The sequence below is a fragment of the Mustela erminea genome, chromosome 2 (genome assembly GCF_009829155.1).
Source record: "Mustela erminea isolate mMusErm1 chromosome 2, mMusErm1.Pri, whole genome shotgun sequence".
NCBI classification, from domain to species: Eukaryota; Metazoa; Chordata; class Mammalia; order Carnivora; family Mustelidae; genus Mustela; species Mustela erminea.
In genome coordinates, this window is record NC_045615.1 from 35,767,127 (window position 1) to 35,791,370 (window position 24,244).

Genomic DNA, 24,244 nt, shown 5'->3' on the forward strand with positions numbered 1-24,244 from the left:
GTCACTACATAAGAAAACTCAGTGTAGCCTCCTGGAAATTTGTGGCATGTGGGAAAACAAACAAACAAAACAAAAACAAAACAAAACCTAAATAGCTGTCTTAGTAGAGACATTTTAGATCAACTGTTCTAGCTAGTTATCCTCAACTATCCATCCCAGTCAAGCTGTTTAGTGACCATAAAAATCAGCCAAGTCAGCCAAGAACATAACCACATTAAGTAATACATAAAATTAAAAGCTGAATAAATGTTGTTTAACCCCTTTAGATCTTGGAGAAGTTTGAAATGCAGGAAATAAATAATTAATACATAATAATTAATATTCCTACCATTGAATTATGAATGGTTTATTCTTACTAATCTGCAGTGTCACATCAGCCATAAGGATCAAGTTCAATATACACATGAGGTCCCTACATTACATCTATTTTTATTTTATACAAGTGGTCTTTTAAAAATATATCCCTAAACTATTCTATCTTAATTACCACATCTGTATAATAAATCTTATATGTAACATTTAAACTCTCCAAGTTTTTTTTTTCTTCCTTATGCTTCGTAGACATTCTTAGCATTTTCCCTATTTATAGAGAAATTTTAAGGTATTTCAGGTTTCCAACTGATTTTGACTTAATTAATTTAACTCTAGTGATCTACCTAAAAAGAATTAGTATCTTTATGAAATTGAACAGCATGAGTCCATTAATTTTTTTCTTCAAAGCTTTTCTTTTTTCAAAAAAAGTTGACAATGATTTCCACAATTTTGCACATATCCGTGTGTGTGTGTATGTGTGTGCATGTGAATATAAAATTACTATTTTTCTTTTCATGTGTGTGGTAGACTTTAGAATGTCTTTTCAGACCTATGGATGCAGAGAAACTAGTTGACTAAAATTCCACCTCCTATACTCTGAAATCTATCATTTCATTTGCAGGGAAGTAATATTTTCCATGATCTGCTCCTAGCTACTGCGTAATACATCCAGTATACTAAGGCAGGTCCATTTCTGGGATGCATAGGACTTGTATGATGTATGACTTTAACCTGAAGACACCTTAACAGCTCTCTTGAAATTTCATTAGAATCACTATGCTCTCTAAGAAACTTACACGCCATTTCCCTTCCTTTTCCTCTCTTGTTTCACTCTGAGTCAAATTTGTATTTTGCACTGACAATTTCTCCAGGGTCTCCTCCTGTATTTCTTGCCTATATAATCTGTCTTGATGTTTCCTTCTCGGAAGACCCCAGATAACACACAGTCTTAATAGAGTAGAATAGAAGCTGTTCATTTTAATGAATTCCAGTTCATCATTGTTTAGTGATTAGCGGAGTTTTTTTAGTGTCTTATTTAAGTAGGCATTGCTTGAAATACATTTTCCTTCCTTTCTACAAGAAGTTGATTGTTTTTGCATATAAACATAGATCTCTAATCCATTAAATTTATGTTCATATATGGATTATGCAAAGAATGAGTCATTTGATTTGCATTGTTATCCCATTGCTCTAGCACTATTTATTGAGAAATTCATTAACTTCTCATTAAGTTACTGTGTTAACTTTGCTGTAAATAAAATTTTGTATACTGTGTGGAACTCTTCTGGACTTCTAAAAATTAACTCATTTTTATATTATTTTATTTATACCATTTTTAATTATTGGTATTATAGAAATCTTTCAAACAAAATTCAAGTACATAAATTTATTATTTTTCTTAAAGCTTATCTTGACATTACTAGACATTTTACACCATCATATACATTTTAAGACCAGCTTATCAAACTACATCACACACACACACACACACACACACGCACGCACACACACAGTATTGTATTAAGTCTATTGTTCCCTTTGACAAGATTTGATACTTCAACAAAAATTTACATTTTAACAACCTTGAGTCTTCTAATATCTTTCAGCTTCTTCTAGGCCTCCTTTATATCTCTCAGCAAATTGGTAGGTTTCAGTGTAGATCTTCTTTTGTCATCTTTTTTTGAGATTAATCTTGGTATTTTATTTTTTTCTAAGATCTTTCAAAGTGTATTTTTTCTACTTTTAATTGATAATCAGTTTTTGGTTGTTGAAATGCAAATGAATTCTTAATACCTTTTTACTCAACCACTTTCTAAGGTCATCATTTACTAGTCATTTGTGAATATTATTTCATTTCCAGTAACATATTTCCAAATATGTATTTGTTTCTGATTTTACATCAATTATACCTACATTTTCATGTATTGCAAGGGGGGATCAACAGTATAATGTCAAATAAAAGTGGTGAAAGTGCATACCACTGATCTTTTCCTGAATTTAAAGGAGAACCATTTAATATATTATCATTAACTTTTGTCAAGGGCAGAGTTTTATTTTAATTGTTTTTTTTTCTTTAGATACCACTTTTCAGTTTAAAAGAAGTTTGCTTATATTTGTTATTTGCATAGTTTTTAAAATCCAAAGTGTGTATTAATATAAAATCAGTTTTCTGCATTTTTTGTTTATTTGGTTATATATTTTATCAATATAGTGAATCAGATTAACCTTTTGTTTTTATTTTCATCACTGAAGTAATTTCAAACTTAAAAATATTCCTAAAATTAATCTGTTGTTATATTTTGTACCTATTTGTTTGGTCATTCTCTCTTGAAATAGACAACTGGATGTTTGGATAGGTAGATTAAATATATAGAAAAATAAATATGGTTTTTCTGAATCATTTAAAAACATTTGCATTTATTATACAACTTGAATCCAAATTCTAATTGGGGTTTATGACTTTTATTAATTTTTCAAAGAAAGTTTTTGGCCTCGTTAACTAAAAGATATCTGATTTTTATTTCATTAACTCTTCTTATCTTTATTATCTTTTCCCTTCTATATGTTTTAGGAAATATTTGCTAGTTGTTTTTTAAAGAAAAATTTAGATAAATTTAGATAGTTATAGACATTTATTCATTTCCAGTGTGTGCACTAGAGCAAGAAATTACTGCTTGTAATCACTCTTAGTTTGAACACACAATGTTGAATATTACATGTATTTATTTTACAGTTTTTACAGTTTTCTATTTCCTATTGTGATTTCTTATTTGACTTATGCCTTACTAAGAAATGACATATTTAGGGGCACCAGGCTATCTCAGTCCATTAAGCATCTGCCTTGGGCTCAGGTCATGATCCCAGGGTCCTGGGATTGAGCCCCACATCAGGCTCTCTGCTCAGCCGCAGCCTGCTTCTCCCTCTGCCTCTTCCCACTGCTTGTGTTTGCTCGTGCTCTCTCTCTGTCTGTCAAATAAATAATAAATAAAATCTTTAAAGATCTTCAAAATCTTTAAAAATGACCTTTCTAATTTCTAAAATGTAGGGTCATTTTAGTCTTTATACTATTTATTTGTGTTAATTTTTTCTATCATCAGAGCATATATTTACATAAATTCAATTACTTGAATTTTGAATTAATTGGTTTATCTCACAGCATAGTGTCTATTTTAGCAAATGTTTCAGCTGATCACAAAAGATGCATTCTGTACTTGTAGCAAGTAGTATTAATTAGGTGAAATTGATTAATTAGTATATTTAAATATCCTTTATATTCACCACATTTTATCTGTTTGTTCTATGAATTACTGAGAGCTGTGTATTGATATTTCCCAACTATGATTGCAGATTCATGTGTTTCTTCCTTTCATCTGCCAACATTTCTTTGTGTGTATTTTTACAGTAATACTATTAAGTGCAAGTAAGCTTAGAATTAGTTTGCCTCTCAATCAAAGTCATACCTTCACTACTAAGCAATATCATTTTTTATCTCTGTAATATATTTTTGCCTTTTAGTCTTTTTTTCTGATATTAGTATAGCCTCACCAGCTTTCCTTTGTTTCCTGCCTTATTTTAGATTGTTTGACTATTTCACATTTTCATAATTTCCTACTATTAACATTTACTTTAAAATTTAATTAATTGTATTTTTGATGGGTATCTTAGGCATTTCATATACAGCATTAGTTACTGTATATTTAAATAACTACTTTTACTGTTTGCCTACTGTGCAAGAATTTTACAGTAATGTAGTTCCATGTACCTCTGCAAACTTTTGTGCTCTGGCTGTTATTTAGTTTATGTATAATATGTTTGTGTGTGTGTAAATATAAAATGTATATTATGTAAATTATCTATATATATGAAATATGAGAATGAGAGTGAATGTGTACGCATTTGGTGTGTTCATATATGTGTACTTGTGCCATTGTCAAAATTTTTGTTGTTTAAAACAATTATCTTTTTGTGTTAACTCAAATATGTAACCCATTCTGGTCTAGTCTGTTTTTTTTCAACTACAGTCAATATTCCTTCATTCTGAAAAATTCATTTTAATAATATTTTTAGTGATTGTGAACTTGTGGCACATTTTAAAAACTTCTGAAGTTTATAGTCATTTTTTCCTTAGAAAAAGTTATTATTTTTCTTTAATACAGAATATTACTTGGCATTACCTTCCCCTCCAAAACTCATAACCCAGATTTTGAAAATAATATCCTATTGTCTTTTGGCTCTTAAAATTTCTATTAAAGGCCAGCTATAAGTCTTATCACTATTCCTTAAAGATAATTTCTATTTTTATTCTCTTCTGACTTTTTCTAAGTTTTCTTCTTAAATTATTGCCTGTGTCTAACTATGTGATTTCTAAGTTTGGTGGTTTTTTAAATTCTACTTGGGACTCATTGAGCTTCTGTGATATCTGCATTACAATGTTCTATCTGTTACTGAAAATTTTTAGTCATTCTCTTTTAATATTCCTTTTCATCATATTCTCCCTCCCCTCATTTTTTTATTAGCATATAATGTATTTGTTTCAGGGGTGCAGGTCTGTGATTCATCAGTCTTACACAATTTATAGCACACAACCTCCGCAATGTTCATCGCCCCCCACCCTATCCCTCCCACCCTCCTCCTCTCCAATAACCCTCAGTTTATTTCCTGAGTCCTTCCCTTCATTTTTAAAAGCTTTAAATGTCAGTTATGACTGTGTTAGAGCCTTTGACTATATCCAACTGTGTCTTTCTTTGCTTTTCTCCTCCCCTCCTTCCTTCCTTCCTTCCTTCCTTCCCTTCTTCCTTCTTATTCCTAATGCTTTCTACATACTTCATTTGTATTATTTGCCAAGTAATTAATTATATCTTAAAGTGTAACTAATCTGTTATTAAACTTATCTGGACAATAATTAGCCTCAGACATTTTTTGTATGTTTTATATTATCCAAATTATTTTGTAACATTCAAAAGTTTTGCTGAATTACCTTATTATTGTTTAAACTTCATATTTTTCTGTATTTCCTTATCGCTCTAATAATGCAATCATGGGCTACTCTGAATATATTTTTTTCTTTCTCTTTTCCCTTCACTTTTTGGTAGACTTTATAATTTAAGATAAAGTGTTCTACCTTATAACTGAAAAAAAAAATATTGAAACTGTGAAATGTTATCTTCCTTCAAAGTTGTTGACATTTTTTTTTATGATATGTAGGTAGTTTATCATTGAATCACCCTGATGCTATATGGGCTTGGTTTTAAACTTCATAAGTTTCCCCCTTAAAATGAGAGATTGAAGATAGTTATATCTCAAAGAAGATGCAAGGGATGTGTATCATGTCTCTTTCTGGCCATGACTTGATCTCCAAACTGTCTTTCTAGCACATAAATTATAACATTTCTAGGTAGGTTTATAAAAACTCAGTGATGCTTTTCCCATGGTTTTTTAGATGCTCACTCTCTACATGTTTTGACTTCCATCCCTTCATCCGCTTTTTGCTATCTGTTTGGGTTTGCTTTCCTCCTACTGCAATAATAATAAAGTTGGATGGATATGTATACAATTCAGCGCACCTGTTTCCCTTCTCTTTCAAAAATTTTTCGATTTTGTTAGAATGAGTTAAAAAAGGCATATTTTTCCAAGTCTTATAGTTATTTTTCGTTAGAAATTTAGTCAGATACAATCTAGATCTAGAAATCCTGTGGGATTTAATTTTTAGTCAAATGTTTGAATAAACTGTATATGGAATAATAAGTGCCCACTAATTCATATCTTGGGAGAAATCTTTAGATTCCAAAAAATACTTGGTTTCATTATGAATTTCACAAAAATTGTATTATAATTGAACATAATCTTTTACTCTGTTAGATTTTCTTAAATACGTTAGTGAGTATAAAGTGAATATGAATATAATTGGAAAATACAACAATAAATATGAATAAATATGAAAGGCACTATTGCTTTTTTTAAATTAAATTCAATTTTTTCAGTGTTCCAGGATTCATTGTTTTTGCAGCACACCCAGTGCTTCATGCAATACCTGCCCTCCTTAATACCCCCATCAGGCTCACCCATCTTCCCACCCCCCCCTTACCTCAAAACCCTCAGTTTGCTTACCAGAATCCACAGTCTCTCATGCTTCATCTCCCCCTCTGACTTACCCCAATTCACTTTTCCTTTCCTTCTCCTATTGTCCTACATGTTTTTCTTTATTCTCCACAAGTAAGTGAAACCATATGATAACTGACTTTCGGCTTGACTTATTTCACTTTATCTATTGTCACCTTTGCTTATCTTTATCACTCTTTTCAATGTTCCATCTTTATTGCTAATTAGTAATGTTTTGATTTTGTACCTTTTGCTCTGTTGATAGTCATTCTGTTTGTTAAACATATGGTGATGATAGAAATGTATTTATTTCTATGTTAAACAAATAAATTTTTTTGTTTGTTAAATATATGGTGATAGAAACTTATGCTTGGAAGGATATTGTTTCTGAAAAGCAAGCCCTAAATTGTATGATAGGGCATACATAATGAGATGCTAAGTCTCACAAATATGGATAGGAATTTTTATGAACCCCATAAAACCAGAAATTAAGAATGAATCTATACCTTCCTAAGTATATCTGTAATGATTAGTATTAGCAAATGGATACATACTCAAGTTGGCTAATAGCCTTCTTAGGGAATAAAATCTGTTTGTTCAATGACTAGGAAGACCTCATAATTCCCTTGGGGTACTGATAAAAAGTCTTCCTCATTAAAAGAACAGAGAGTACATTTCACGTAAAACTGTTAATTACAGTTTTCCAATTTTAACTCTAAAATAAGAAACTATTTTCAATGTATTATATGATTAATGATCTCCAAGGAAATCCAAGGGAGCCTGGTTTCTTACATGCATTATCAGACAAATGATATTTATATGAAATCTATTAAAATATAATTTCAATGTGCTTTCAAATTTCAAGTTAAAAAACACATCTTTTCACCCTTTCAAAGGGTTTTATTTGATTTAAAATTGAAAAGAAAAATCTCCCTATCACTTTTGTTATGTATTTATTTTTTCTAATTTAGAATTTATATAAAATATTTTATTTCTCTTAATCTCTCAATAATAATAATAAGTCTGGATATTGATACTCTTTAAGAGTGTGGAAAACCTGCTGTTTGGGTTTCTCATTCTCATAGTTTGGCTGATTTTAGTTAATATGTCTACCAAAACTGAGCTACATAATATACAGAGTACATATAGATTTTTTAATATAATATATAAATAATAAGTAAAAAGCAAAATATCTTTTGCTGGGATCACTAAATTGTAAGAACAATTTTAAATGTTTAAAATATTAAACTCAAAAGAACAGCACCCCAAAATTTGAACAAGAAATCAGTTGGGTAAAATGGACTGCCTGAAAATAACTGTTGCTGTCAGCACCAAGATTCTGGCATTAAGGCTTAGACTGGTAAATAAAGGCACAACAAACACTGAACATTCTTCATTAAGCCAAGTTTCTTAAAAATGTGTCAAAGTCCAACACAAAGTCATGTTGCTATTGCTTGCCACATTCAATTCTAGCAGAAGCAAACATAATTACACTGAAAAAAAAATTCCTTTTTGACTAAGTAAATACTTGGTCAAGTCAATACTTGACTAAGTAAATACTTTAAATTTAATAAAATATAAGTGAATATTAATAAATAAAAATGATAAATCCACAAGAAATTAACACCAACAAAGAGTCATCATTTTTTGTTGTTATTAGTTGGAGATATATACTCCATGCAAAACTCAAAACTGCATTAGATATTAACAATATCAGACTTCTGGAACTTCGTATCAAGAAATCCCTTGAATATATTTTTTCCTCTGACCAATTGATATGTGGATATTGTCTTGAACTGTAATCTACATAAGAGGGTATATCAGAAGAAAAAGAAGAGAATTGAGGGAGATTTTTGTGAGAGGACAAAAATTAACAAAAATGAGATGCATACCAGCCTCACTTGGTTTTGAGAATCAAATCATCTTCTGCTTATTTTTCTTCAGATTTTTATTTTTTATTTAAATTCAATTAATTAACATGTAATGTTAATTACTTCTTTTTTCAGGGGTACAGGTCTATGATTCATCAGTCTTATATAACACCTGGTTCTCATTACCATACATACTCTCTTCAAATACCATCACCTGGTTACTCCATCCCTTCACCCACTCCCCTTCAGCAACTCTCACTTTGTTTCCTAAGGTTAAGACTTCCTTATGGTTTGTCTCCCTCTCTGATCTTCAGATTAAATAATTATTTAAAAAGTAATTTTTCCTCTTCATTATTTATATACTTCATAGAATTTTTGAAATAATCTATGACAGTGAATCTTTGAAAAATATAACACTCATATTCTTTTATGTCACTGTTTCCTTTTAGCTTCTACTCTTGACTCTTTATTGACATACTGGTTATTCATGGTTATGCTTTTGTCCGCTTATCCCACTTCATATACTCTTTTTTACTGATATTATCTTATTTTCAGGATCTTTAACTTAAAGATGTTAAAGATAGCTTGGATGAAAACATCAAAGATCATTTGATGGTGAATCAATTGAGTGTAATTATATTTACTAGTAAAACAGTAATACATATACTTTTAAAATAATGAAAACAGAATATTGCTTTAAAAACCACCTAAAATGCTCATAAGTATTATTTTGATATTCCTATTCTCATTTATATGAATAAATCTTGGAAAAAATGGAAACAGTGTTCATATTTGCTATTTATATCACTTCTAGGTTTTAGTAATTAAACCTAGCGATAATTAACCTGTGATAATAAACCTATGATAATTAACAACTTATCATACTATATGGCAACTAGTGAATATGAAATTAGTGAATATGAAATATGTTACAAAAATTATTATAAGTTGTCTGTCATCCACTTTCTGGAAGTACCTGTTTTTTTCAATAACTACTTATTATTTTTGATTGTCTATCTTGTTATTGTTCCTTATACTTCAATACTTCAAGAAACACTCTTGCAACCAAATATAAGAGCAAATACATGTCAATTTCTTTATAACCTATCATTGTGGAGTGTCTGATCTAAGTATTATCAGTGAGTAAGTATTTGCTGTGATTATTAAAAAATTGTTTCTGTAAAACTAATATGGGGAAGTTTTCCCTGATTCTTTTATATCTGGGCCTGAAAATTAAATTGACAAAGACAGATTAATAGTAGAAAAGCATACAAATTTATCTAAGTTTGACATGACATGAAAACCTTCATAAGGAAATGAAGATCTAAAGAAAAGGTTAAACCTACTTATTTTCATGCTAGGTTTGATGAAAAGTAAACAGTTGTGGAAAAACATGATAACATGAAGGATATGAAGTAAGTGTGGTACATGGAGGAGGAGAGCAGAATTTAATAAGGCTTATTTATTCTGTTCTTTGTGTCTTTCCCTTTGGAGATAAGGATATTCCTCTCTTTTGGGTATAGTTAGGGTGCCTCTCAATGTGAAGGTATATAACATATATTATGAATATAAGTAAAATTCATTTATGAATACATAGAGGTTGGTTATATGAACATATGACTAAGTAGATCTTTAGACTGATTCTTTGATTCTTTCTAATAGCATGTTTTCTAGCAATTATATGAGACAGGAAAAATAATTGCTGTGTTTTCACAGGAATATGTGTGGAAGTGGAATTGGCAGCTGGTAGAAATTGAGAGGGAAACAGAAAAGGAATTAAGTGATTTGTTTATAGAATTAAAAAATGATGGAGTGAATTCAGTAGAATTTGGAGGTTAAAAAATTAAGAGGTCCAGGGAAGTGGTGAGATAAAGTCTAGGGTTCAATGCAACATGGTAGGTGCTGAACCATGGTTTCAGAATGTGCTCACTTTGTAAAGCACCTTAGATCCACAGATGGTCTATTTTGTACTTGATTCTAAAAATGATATCCAAGAAACATATTTAAGGAAAGAAGTACATCAAGCACTGCAGTGCTTTTGAGTTACACTATAGAAAAGTAGAAAGTTAGTGTGCATGGCAGAAATGAGGCTAAAAAATCATAGGGAAACTATATTTTACAGGTAAGAGATGATGAGGCTCTGACCTGTGGGACACTGTCTTTGAAATGGACATGAGGGAATCATTCACAACAATTCAGAGACAGACAGCAGAAACTAAATATGAGATGTGTACTTGAGGGAATTTCGTTAGCACATTTGTCTCCCTGATATGAGGAAGTGGTGATGCAACATGGGGGCTTAAGTGGGTTGGAGAAGAATAAATGAAACAAATGGTATTGGGAGGGAGACAAACCATAAGTGACTCTTAATTTCACAGAACAAACTGAGGGTTGCTGGGGGGAGGGGGTTTGGGAGAAAGGGGTGGGATTATGGACATTGGGGAGGGTATGTGCTTTGGTGAGTGCTGTGAAGTGTGTAAACCTGGTGATTCACAGACCTGTACCCCTGGGGATAAAAATATATGTTTATTAAAAAAAAAAGCACATTTGTTTTTATACAAAATATAATAAGATTGATACACATGTCTCATTAAGAAATAACCATATAAATTTTTTTCTATATAGAAAGTTTAAAATGATATTAGATATTCAGCATTTTATAAAGAATATTTAAATTTTAAGTTATAATTAAAAAGATATGAAGAAGTAATTAGATTATTTTGTTTATTGTTTTGTAGACAAAAGGATTACCAAAACGACATGTTATAAAATTTATCTCAGAAGTTTTAATTTCCACAATTACTAATCCCTTTATTATACTGCCATGACGAGAAGCCAGATTTCTGTGCATGAGGTCTTTGTGCACTTACCACTAATCATATACCCATGTTATGATGGAAATAATACACTTCAACAGTTTTCTGCAACCTGCCAATATACAGTCTATATATAACTTAATGCAATGCCGTAGTATGTTTAGTATAGGAGTGCTTTGCCATGACACAACGGTGGTTATGTTGATAAAGATTTGTTCTCTAGAATAGGTAGGTAGTTTCTATTGGTCCACAGACCCATGTAACTGAATGGCTACTTCTGAAACTAGAACGATGTTGCTAAAAGTAGTCCTGGACCTTTGTACTCTAATAAAAGTTTGGAGAGATATACGCATATAAGTTATATTTTTAATAAGTTTTCTTTTTTATCTAGGTTAAATGAAATAATGAAACAAAATAAAAGAAAACCAAGTTTTTAGCATTTTTTTAAAGATTTTATTTATTTATTTGACAGATAAAGATCACAAGCAGGCAGAGAGGCAAGCAGAGAGAGAGGAAGGGAAGCAGTCGCCCCTTTGAGCAGAGAGTCCAGTGCAGGGTTCAATTCCAGGACCCTGGGATCACCACCCAAGCCGAAGGCAGAGGCTTAACCCACTGAGCCACCCAGGTGCCCCAGTTTTTAGCAATTTCTAAATGTGACTGATATTAGCTGAAGCTTCTGATTTTGTCCTTTAGAAACTATTAGAGCATTAGCTCTAAGATAGCAATTTTTTTAAACATTTGATTCATTGCAATATCCATAAATCTTAAACATTGCCTGATGCATGATGATGATTAAATAAATCTTTCTACATGATCAATAAATTTATCAACTATTTCTTGCAAGTGTTAAGAAATTGCATTGGGGAAGCTGCCTTAGAATACTTGTCAAATACCCATAAAAGCAGACCTCGACTCCAGCATCTGCATTCTATCTCATAGCTTGCAGTTTGAAAGAGGAAGAATGATAAAGATGTTTCTCCATGCAACTGCAAATAGTAATATAAAAATTGTGCTCTTTTGGGTTAATCAAATGGTGCTATCTTCATACTTAGGAGGTGTTATACTCATTTTCAGTCAAGTATACCACATACCTTTGTTTAAAAATAGATTATAATTTTTTAAATAGATTATAATTTTTTGTGCTTATGTCTCTTAGGAGCTTTAATTCCTTAAGAGAAAGTGGCTAAATTATTTCTTATTTATGCATTATTATGCTTACTTTACAAGTAATAATAGGCAACTGAATTGAAAACTGGAGATAAAAAGTTAAGTAATATTGGAATTAAGCGGGGGAGAGAAGTTCTCCACTATCCCCATTGATTTGTACTTTTTTTTCAATCTCGGTTTATAAAGATCTGGTATTGCGTTAATTGAAAAATGGAGAAACACTATCAAAGACTACAATGCTGGGGCGCCTGGGTGGCTCAGTGGGTTAAGCCGCTGCCTTCGGCTCAGGTCATGATCTCAGGGTCCTGGGATCGAGTCCCGCGTCGGGCTCTCTGCTCAGCGGGGAGTCTGCTTCCTCCTCTCTCTCTCTGCCTGCCTCTCTGCCTACTTGTGATCTCTCTCTGTCACATAAATTAATAAAAAAAAAAAGACTACAATGCTAAGACTTATTTTTTTTTTCTTAGAACTTAGCAAATTGGTTCCAGCAGTGTTTTACTCTGCACAAAATTTAGTAGTGATGTGGAAGAGAGGTCTTCTCGAATTGAGCACATCTTTCAACGTGTTTTTCTAGAGAGGGATTCTTTTTCCAGATTGTGAGTCCATAATGCTATGTTATTTTATCATGTTATATTTCTGTGTATATTTCATATAAAATTATGGAAATATAACATATTATACAGTTCAGTATCAATGTTTATACTAGACCTGGTGTTCTAAGTTTATAAATATGACAATTTAAAAATCTTCTTATGACCCTAATCAACTTTATTTTTTATCATTTATAATATAGGAATTATAATAATAGCTATTTATTAGGGCTATTTTTAGGAACCAAGTGATAAATTCATGAAAAGGACAACAAATATTGTTAATGCATATTGTAGTTAATAGTTATTCTATGTGAATATGAAACATGAGTCATATTAGCATATAGTTCATATGGTTGCTTTGAGGATTAACTTATGACAGTAGTTGATAATATTTAATAAACATTATATGTTATTTTGAAGGAATGATTTTGTTTCCAAGATAGTTGATAAAAGTATAAAATAAACTATAATTTGAAAGAAGTAAATACAATTGTGTTGAGTAAACCTTTCTCAAAAAATTCACAAGAAAAAGATGAAAGAAAAATTGAACTGTGGGACAGAATGAAAAGAAACTTTATTGAAAGAATTTTAGATAATTTTCAAGTATGAGGAAGTTAGGAAGCAGTGATGAGTATTCTAAAATGAAAATAAACCATAGCAGTAATAACTGTTTAACAGCACATATTTTGTTTGCATAAGGTAAAGACTAAAAAATTGAATAGAGGTTATATGCTAGAGAGAAATTGACTATCTTTCCAAGGAGAGAAAGAGTGTGTGTGTGTGTGTGTGTGTGTGTGTGTGTGTGTGTGTCTGTGCACTTAGAAGAGCTTGAACATGTTCTGGTTAAGAAGGGAAAATGGTTTATAAGCCTGTTGGGAGTGCATCTCAACAACATTTCTAAAGTCATGGTCAGATTAAGTGAAGAATATAAGGTATTTACCCAAAAATGTAGATGACATGTTAATTATTATTTAATAATAATCTCATTCAGATGACAGGGATGGCAAAGGGAAGGCATGTGTGAAATCTTCATGGAACTGTTTTCTAAAAACAACATAAAGCTGGTAGCCATTTGAAAGAAACATAAAGATAATTCTGATGGATATTATATTTTGACTTAAATAATTATTTTGTACTGGTAAATATAACTTGACACTATAATGTAATAATTTGTTACTGTCATTTTCCTAAGTAAGTTGTGGTCACAGAATCACAGATATTTAGATCACCCCATGAATTTAATCAAGAATAAGCAAAATGAAGAATTTGACCTAATTGTCTTTAGAAAAAGAAATTGTTGAAGAGGAAATTGTGATATAATGAAAAGTACCTGGGTAGGAATTAGCAATAGGAAAATTTTGAGTGCTAGTCCTGTTTGGGATAATATAAGAAGTGCCCATACTTTGTACCTATAAATATAAACTTGTTAGAAACCAACAAAAGGAATCACCTGGAGTCTAAGAGAAGAAATTATCATTATATGTACATTCTACAACATCATAGAAAAACAAGAAAAGCACCTGAAATCAGACATTATGCCAACATGTTCCAAACTCCAAAAACAAAATCAGCACCAAATTTCGGGTTGACCATATATTTATATGTTCTAACAGAAAACCATGAAAAAAAAAGTGATTAAAAAAATGTAAGATGGGGGCGCCTGGGTGGCTCAGTGGGTTAAGCCACTGCCTTTGGCTCAGGTCATGATCTCAGGGTTCTGGGATCGAGTCCCGCATCGGGCTCTCTGCTCAGCAGGGGCCTGCTTCCTTCCCTTCCCCTCTCTCTGCCTGCTTCTCTGCCTACTGTGATCTCTGTCAAATAAATAAATAAAATCTTTAAAAAAAAAAAAAAAAAGTAAGATGGAAGTTCATATGAGAAGTTGCTGCTCCTCCTGAAAATATGTTCTCCAAACAGGACACACACAGTTTGAGTTGAATTTAAATATTTCCAAAATCCTTTGTTGCTTACTAAACTACAAAGACAGATGGAAAACTCTCCAGTGAGACAAGAATTATACCAGAAAATTGGAAACAAATAGAATAAGAAAATAGACAACTGAATACTTAGAAACATAGATCCTATAGGTTGAGACTAGGAGAGTTAATTACCTACAAAAATGAACCAACCAGCCAACCATAGAACAAGAAAATTCCAGAAACATTTTTCTAATTATATATAATGTCCAATTTTCAACTAAAATTTGCTAGATGTTGAAGGAAATAGAACAAAGTCATTACCTTATAACAGGGAAATAAAGGAAATGGTTCCAAATAGGGCCAGGTGTTTGAACAGACAAAAATTTCAAAAATATGCCAATAACGTGTGAAGAAATATTGAATCTAAACAGAAAAATAAAAACTGTCATATAACAAAATGCAAGTGCTAGAGCTAACTATTAAAATAGCTGAAAAAATGCATAGGCTCAACAGCAGATAAAAACGTTTAATACGTAACCTCAACAGAAGATTTGAGATGGCAGAAGTGAACTTTAAGACAGATCAATACAATATGCATGGTACCTGCTCAGCAGAGAGCCTGCTTCTCCATCTCCCTCTGGCTACTTCTCTGCCTACTTTTCCTCTCTATCTCTCTGTCAAATAAATAAATATTTAGGGGAAAAAAAAAAAAAAAACAAAGTAAGTAACCATAGAGAATACCTAAATTGATTGGTGTGGCAGTGTTCCAACATAATTTCATTTATTAAAACAGGTGGTGAGGGGTGTTTGGGTAGCTCAGTGGGCTAAATGCTTAACTCTTGATTTCAGCTAAGGTCATGATCTCAGGGTCCTGAGGTCAAGCCCCATCGAGCTCCACACTAAACATGGAGTCTGCTTGTCCTTCTCTCTCGGCTCTTCTCCCTGCTCACCTTCTCTTTCTCTCTCTTAAATAAACAAATAAATAAATAAATCTTTTTTAAAAAAGGTTGCTATTCAGATTTGGATCATAATTTATAAAAATCATTTGTAAAAATTTATAAAAATCATAATCTATGCCTCTGTTTAAATGTAAAGTTACAAAACTCTATTTTTGAATTTATGAGACATATGCCATGGAATACATGATTTAAACAAAGCATAATGTGGAGAAAATAATAGAAATATAATAGCAAAAACATAATGGCATTTTACCAAAAGAATTCAGAATTAACTTTAAAATTTAATTAAAGGTGAATATTATAGTCCCTTTAGAAATCACAAAAATGTAATTCATAGAAATTAAACCAAAAATTCAATAGAAAAATTAAAACAGCAATACAAAGTATATAAATAAGAAGGCAACAAAGATGAAGAAAGGAGATGAAAAAAAGGTGAGATTAAATAGCAATGAAATATTAAAACATCAATAACACAACCATGTCAATAAAACCTTCATATAAATCATCTAAAACCTAATAAAAAAGGAGAGATTATCGGACAGGATAAAAAACCAATATTGAAATACATACTATCTAAAAAATGCAATTTAGTATCATACACATAATAAGTCATAATGAAAAGCATGCAACAGTATTGTGCATCTGGTTTCCAGTCCAGCACATAAGAAGCTAGAAGACACCACTCTATTCTAGTAAGTAAGCCAAAGAAATTATAAAAATTATATTTATCAGAAATGTGAGGTCACAGGGAAAACTGCTGTCCCCAAAATTAGAGAGACCAAAAGGAGAATACAGAGAATCACACTTACCAGAAGAGAAACCCAGGAGCCCAAACCTCAGGGGCAACTGGTGCCCCTAAGGGAAACCTGAACTATAACTGATGAATTGCTGAAGGTTCAGGTCTGAGGGATACAGAAGTCAGTGGAACCCAGTGATAGGGGGCTCTCAATAATTTTGTGAATTTCACCTCCAGGAATTCAACCAGACTTTCACAATGAATATTGGGGGGGATCCCTTCCTTTTTAGGCAGGGAGAGGGAAGACAACCATTTTGAAATATGCCAGAACATTCTGTTCTCTTCTTCTTAACAAGGTTCTGCTCTCAGGAGAAACTATTTAGACAGCCTAATCTTCTGGGGTTTTACCAGAGGCTAACGGAACTAGGGGAATTAAAATACTCCAATTCCAGCACATGGAAGAAGGAAATAGCTATTTTAAGCCCACTGTAGTCAACCTGTGCCATCCAATGTGTGGTAGGGTTGGGGAAACTGAGAAACATGTCTGAAGTTCACAGTTCAGAGGCTAACTAAAAGACCAAGATCTAACTGCAGAACCATAGGACATTTTCGCTCCCCTCAATCTTACCACTATATTACTAAATGCCTATTTACGGGATTTCCTTTAACTTGTGTATCAAGTGAGGCTATCAAGAAAAAAATATGAGACCTACTAAAAGGAAAACACCACAATTTGAAGAGATGAAGCAAGCATCAGAATTGAAGTCAAATATGGCAGTACTGTTGGAATGATCAGACCTGGAAATTAAAACAAGGATGATTAACCTACTAAAATCTGTGGTGGATAAAGTATAGTACACAAGAGTAAATGGACAATGTAAGCAGAGAGATAGAAATCCTAAGAAAGGACTCCTGGCCTCCCAAAAGAAAGAAGAAATAAGAAAAATACTATAAGGGGGGTGCCTGAGTGGTGTCAGTTGAACAGTTGAGTGGAGTCAGTTGAACAGCCAACTCATGGTTTCCATTCAGGTCATGATTTCAGGGTCCTGAATTGAGCCCTGCATGAGGCTCCTGACGAGGTGTGGAGTCTGCTTGAGATACTTTCTCCATCTTGCTCTGCCTCTCCCCCATTGCTCTCTCTCTCTAAAATAAATGAAATCTTAAAGGAAAAACACAATAACAGAAATGAAGAATGTCTTTGATGTGGTTATTAGTAGGTATGAAATAATTGAGAAAAGTATCTTCTAGCTGGAAGGTCAATAGAAACCATCAAAACTAAAAAGAAAGAGAAAATGACTGCAACAAAACAAAAACTACAGAGCTGAATATCCAAGAACTAAACAACCACAATGATGCAACATATATGTAATGGGAATTTATTGTCTCCTAGAGGATCCAGAAAGAAACACAAATCTGCCAATATTTGATTTAAGTTCAATAAAAGACCCAGTTTGAATAGATATTTCTTTAAAAACATACAAATGGCCAATAAGGTCATGAAGTGTTGCTTAGCATCACTAATTATTAAGGAAAGGCTATGAGATACCACTTCACTTCACACTCATAAGGACGGCTATTGCAAAACAAACAGAAAATAACAAGTATTGATGATGATGTAGAGAAATCTGAACACTTGAAAGTTGCCGGTCAGAATGCAAAATTGTGCAATTGCTGTGGAAAATAGTATTGGGGTTCCTCAAAAAAATTAAACATAGAATTAGCATATGATCAGCAATTCTACCTCTGGGTATATACCTTAAAGTCAAAGTGTGTAATATCAAATATCAAACAGATAATTACACACCAATGTTTATAATCACATTATTTACTATAGCCAAAAGCTGGGAAAAACCCCCAAAGTCCACCAATGAGTAAATGGATAAACAAAATATGATACATACATACAAGGGTATAGCATTATCTTAATAAGGAATGAAATTGAATACATGCTGCAGCATGGATGGTCCTTCAAACATTTTGCTAAAGGAAATAAATCAGATACATACATACCCAATTATTATATGATTCTAATTATGTGAGTCACCTAAAATATTCCAATTCATAAAGACAGAAAGTAGAGTAGTGTGTTGCTTGGACTGGAAGAGGAAAAAGAATGGGGAGTTATTGTTTAATGGGTATAGAATTTCAAGGTTAATGAAAATGTTCTAGTAATGGATGGTGGTGATGGTAGTACAACTATGGAACTGTACTTAATGCTACTTAATTGTACCTGCATAGTTGAAATGGTAAATTTTATACTGTATATTTATTTATTTTTATAAAGATTTTATTTATTTTTTTGACACAGAGAGAGGGAGAGAGAGATTGCAATGTAGGCAGAGAGGCAGGCAGAGAGAGGTGGGGGTCGAGGAAGCAGGCTCCCTGCTGAGCAGAGAGCCCGATGTGGGGCTTGATCCCAGGACCCTGAGATCATGATCTGAGCCAAAGGCAGAGGCTTAAAAATATTTATTTTTATTTTTTAAATAGGCTCCACACACAAGAGGCTTGAACTCATAATCCTGAAATCAAGAGTCACATGCTTTACTGACTGAACCAGCCAGGTGTCCTGTATTTTGTATCTTTTATCAAATTAAAAAATAATAATAATAACTTAGGGGAACAGAGAGTAGATCAATGGTTTCCAAGAACCAGTCTTCTTCAGAGAGAAATGGGAGGGACTTTTTGAAAACATGAATATTTAATGGGTACAGGAAAATTAGAAAGTGTTTAGAATTTTAGATTAGTTAAATCATGTTTAATAAAAAAAAAGTTTCAGGCTGATGAGGTATCTCATGTACTATTTGTGAACAACACATTGATGGGAAAGAGATCTGAATTACTACTATGTCTCTGGCCCTTTTTTTATATATTTATGTTTATCTACGTTTATTTTGGAAGTACATGACAGCCTATTGTTAAGGCGATACTGTAAGTAAAGTGCATTTAGTAAATTCATAATGACAAGAGTCATATTTAATATTTAAAAAATATTTAATAATGTCAAGTTTTGCCACAATCACAATAATTTCTTCTCTAGGAGCAATATAATCATTTATGTATTTATTTATTTTTTTTTTGCTGAAACTTAGCTATTGATAACTATAATATTCTTGTGCCCTTTGATCCTTAAATTCTATCTTATAATTATATTATTTTGTGAATAAAACCATGAAAGGTGAATGTTGTCTTTATGTAATATGATTCTGAAGTTCTCTTTTATCTGTAATAAATACAGAAATAATCTAAGAGCATTTTCACAAACATTTCGGTTTCTACAGACTGTCTGGTCCCTGACTTACAATGTCTTGTCTTAGGATTTTTGACTTTACCATCTTGTGAAAGCAATAGCTTTCAATAGAAACTGTACTTAGAAACCTTAGAATTTTGCATTTTGATCTTTTCCTGGGTTAGTGATATATGGTACATTGGCAGCCACAGCTCCCAGTCAGCCAAGTGATCACGAGTGTAAAGAACCAGTATACTTAAAAACAACTATTCTTTACCCATACACCCATTCTGTTTTTCAGTTCCATTACAGTACTAAATTACATGAGATATTCAACACTTTATTATGAAATAGGCTTGTGTCGGATGATTTTGACCAACTATAGGCTCTTCTAAGTGCTCTAATCTACTTAAGGTAGGCAAGATTAATATGTGATGTTCAGTAGATAGGCATAGTAAGTGCAATTTTTTACTTATATTTTCAACTTACACTGGTTTGTGGGGATGAACTCCATTTTAACACAAGGAAGATCTGCACTTTTATTATTTTGTTCTACATACATTTTTGGGAAAAGCCTTGTAGATACAAGCATGAGAGAAAGTAAATATTATTATCTATCTCTTACTCCTTCCCTCCCTCCCTCCATTTATTCAGTCATCTTTCCCTTTCTTTCTTCTTTCTCTCTCTTCCTTCCTTCCCTTCCATTTCCTTTCCTTCTCTTTCTTTCTTTCTTTTTTTCTTTCTTTCTTTCTTCTCTTTCTTCTTTCTTTTTTCATCTTTCTTTCTTCTTTCTTTCTTTCCCTTCCTTCCTTCCTGCCTGCTTTCCTTCCTCTCAACCATTTGTGGAACACCTGTGGGAAAAATAAAAGCTTTTCTTTCTATTATAATGTCTTGTATCTTTGGTAAGTATTTTATTTAAGAAAAATTTCCAACTCTTGTATTTGATGGAATTTTTAGTCCAAATTGTAAAACAAACAAACAAAAAAAAAAAAACACAAGCAAACAAAAAAACAATGTTTTATTGTGTTTGCCTTTGAATAGTAAGAATAGAATATAATCATGATGAGGATTGCAGAAGTTTAGATTAGAAGCAGATAATTGTTTTGCATATGACTTTGTATTCCTTGTGTATTCACATTGCTTTGTGTATTCATATTGCTTTTTTTCACCATCATAAAAATAAAAAGTAACTTTTATTTGTTTTTCAAGTTTTTATTTAAATTCAGTTAGTTGACATACAGAGAAACACCAGATTTGTGTGTAGAATTTTGTGATCCATCACCCACATACAACACTGGTGCTCATTACAAGTGCCCTCCTTAATTCTCATCACCTGTTTAACTCATCTCCCCACCCACCTCCCCTCTAGTAACTTTTTTCTGTATAGTTAATAGTCTGGTTCTCAGTTTGCCTCTTTCTTTTACACCCCCTCTGTTCATTTGTTTTGTTTCTTAAATTCCACTAATGAGGGAAAGAAGATGGTATTTGTCTTTCTCTTACTGACTTATTTTGCTTAGTATAGTACTCTCTAGCTCCATCCACCTCATTGAAAATGGCAAGATTTCATTCTTTTTGATGGATGAGTAATATTCCATTGTATATCTCTCTCTATATATATATGTGAGTATATAAAATCTATGTATATAAAATCTATATATAATATATATTATATATAATATATATATAAATCACTTCTTTATATATTTGGGTTCTTTTCATAATTTGTTTATTGTTGATAATGTTGCTATAAGCATCAAGGTGCATGGATCCCTTCAAATCAGTATTTTTATATCTTTCAGCTAAATACCTAGTAATGCAACTGCTGGATTATAGGGTAGATCTACTTTTAAGTTTTTGAGGAATCTTTAAACTTTTTATCAGAGTGAATGCACTAGTCTGCCTTTCCACCAACTGTGTAAAATTGTTCTTCTTTCTCTAAATCTTTCCAAAACATGCTTTCTGAATTTTGTTAATTTTAGCCCTTCTGACAGGTGTGAGGTGATATCACACTGAAGTTTTGATTTGTATTTCCTGGATTATAAGTGATATTGAGCATCTTTTCATGTGTCTGTTAGCCATTTATATGTCTTCTTTGGAAAATTTTCTATTCATGTCTTCTGCCCATTTCTTAACTGGGTTATTTGGTTTTGGGGTGTTCAATTTGATAAGTTCTTTATAGATTTTGGATATCAACTCTTTAATAGATATGTCATTTACAAATATCTTTTCCCATTCAGTATATTGTCTCTTAGCTGTGTTTGATTGTTTTCTTAACTGGAAGAAGCTTTTTGTTTTGATGAAGTCCCAATAGTTTATTTTTTCTTTTGTTTCCCTTGCCTCAGGAGACACATCTAATGAGAAGTTGCTACAGCTGATGCCAAAGAAGTTACTGCCTGTACTCTCTTCAAGGATTTTTTTTTTTTTTTGGTTTTTTTTTTTTTTTTTTTCAAACTATTTTTTTTTTATTTCCAGCATAACAGTATTTATTATTTTTGCACCACACCCCGTGCTCCATGCAATCCGTGCCCTCTATAATACCCACCACCTGGTACCCCAACCTCCCACCCCCCGTCCCTTCAAAACCCTCAGATTGTTTTTCAGAGTCCATAGTCTCTCATGCAAGGATTTTTATGGTTTCAGGTCTCACCTTTAGGTCTTCGGTCCATTTTGAGTTTATTTTTGTGTGTGGTGTGAGAAAGTGGTCCAGTTTTGTTCTTTTGCATGTTCTTGTCCAATCTTTCCAACATCATTTGATGAAGAGACTGTTTTGTTTTGTTTGTGTTTTCCATTGAAGGATATGCTTTCCAGCTTTGTCAAAGATTAGGTGACCACACAGTTGTGAGTCCATTTTTGTGTTTTCTATTTTATTCTATTGATCTGTGTGTCTGTTTTTGTGTCAGAACCACACTTAGTTTCTATAACTTTGTAATACAGCTTGAAGTCCATAATGGTGATGCCTCCAGCTTTGCTTTTTTTTTTTTTTCAGGATTGCTTTGGTTATTCAGGGTCTTTTGTGGATCCATACGAATTTAGAGTAGTTTGTTCTAGCTCTGTGTAACATGCTGCTTTTATCTTGATATGGATTGCATTAAATTTGTAAATTACTTCACATATATAGACATTCTAACAGTATTTGTAAAGAAATAGAAAAACATCCCGTATCCTGGATGTTTTTCTATTTCTTTATGCCCTCTGCAATTTCTTTCATTAGTGTTCTATTGTTTTCAGGGTACAGATATTTTACCTCTTTGATTATATTATTCCAAGATATCTTATGGGTTTTGATGCACTTGTAATTAGGATCAATTTCTTGATTTATCTTTCTGCTTCTTCATTATTGGTGTATAGAAATGCAACAGATTTCTTTACTTTGATTTTGTATCCTGATTATTGAATTGTTGTATCATTTCTAGCAATTTTTTGGTGCAATCTCTCAGGTTTTCAATACAGAATTTCATGTCATCTGCAGATAGAGAAAGTTTGACTCCTCCTTGCCAATTTGAATGTCTTTTATTACTTTGTGATGTCTCAAAGGTGAGGCTAGGGCATCCAGTACTGTTTAATAACAGTGATTAGAATGAACATCCCTGTCTTGTTCCTGACCTTAGGGGAAAAGCTCTGTTTTTCCCACTGAGGATGATAGTAGCTGTGTTTTTTTTCTATATGGCCTTGAAAAGGAACTTTTTTTTTTTTTTTTTAGCATTTCACTTATTTATTTAACAGAGAAGGAGAGAGTGAGAAAGTACAAGCAGGTGGAGTGGCAGGCAGAGGGAGAGGGAGAAGCAGGCTTTCCAATAAGCACAGAGAGTCCAACATGGGGCTCAATCCCAGGACCACAGGATCATGAACTGAGCTGAAGGCAGATGCTTAACGAACTGAGGCACCCAGGTGTCTCAGAAAGCAACCTTTAAAGAAGAAACATAATCTAATGGAAAATCTTGATTAAGATCTCTTAGTAGCATACCAAAATATAGACAGGCTCAGTATGTCAATACAAAGTCAGATTTTTTATTACATAAAAGTAATTTGAGAATGCATTTTCTCAGTGCACATAAGATGCAAAATTTAAATTTATATGTCAGTTCATATTAGAAAAGAAGGCATATAATAATTGAAAAAAGAAAGGGTTATTCCACAATGACATATCTTGACCTAATTTAGCAATATTTCTCTTTTTTTTTTTAAAGCTTTTGTTTATCTGTTTGAGAGAAAGAACATGAGGACAAGTAGGGGAGGGGACAAAGAGAGGGAGACACAGGCTTTCCAACGAGCAGGAAGCCTGATGTGGGGCTCAAAACTGGGACCCTGGGATCATGACCAGAGTTAAAGGTGGATGCTTAACTGACAGACACCCAGGGTTCCACAGTATTTCTCTTGCTGGCTTAATTAAACAGCCACTATTTTGCATCAACCTGTTTAAGCAAACTTACTTTGATCACAGCAAATGAGACAACCTCAAAATCATAACAACATATGAATAGTATAATTATGACTTTAATTAGAAAATCAGTAATTATTTAAATAAAATTCTAAAAATAGCCTTCAAAGTCCT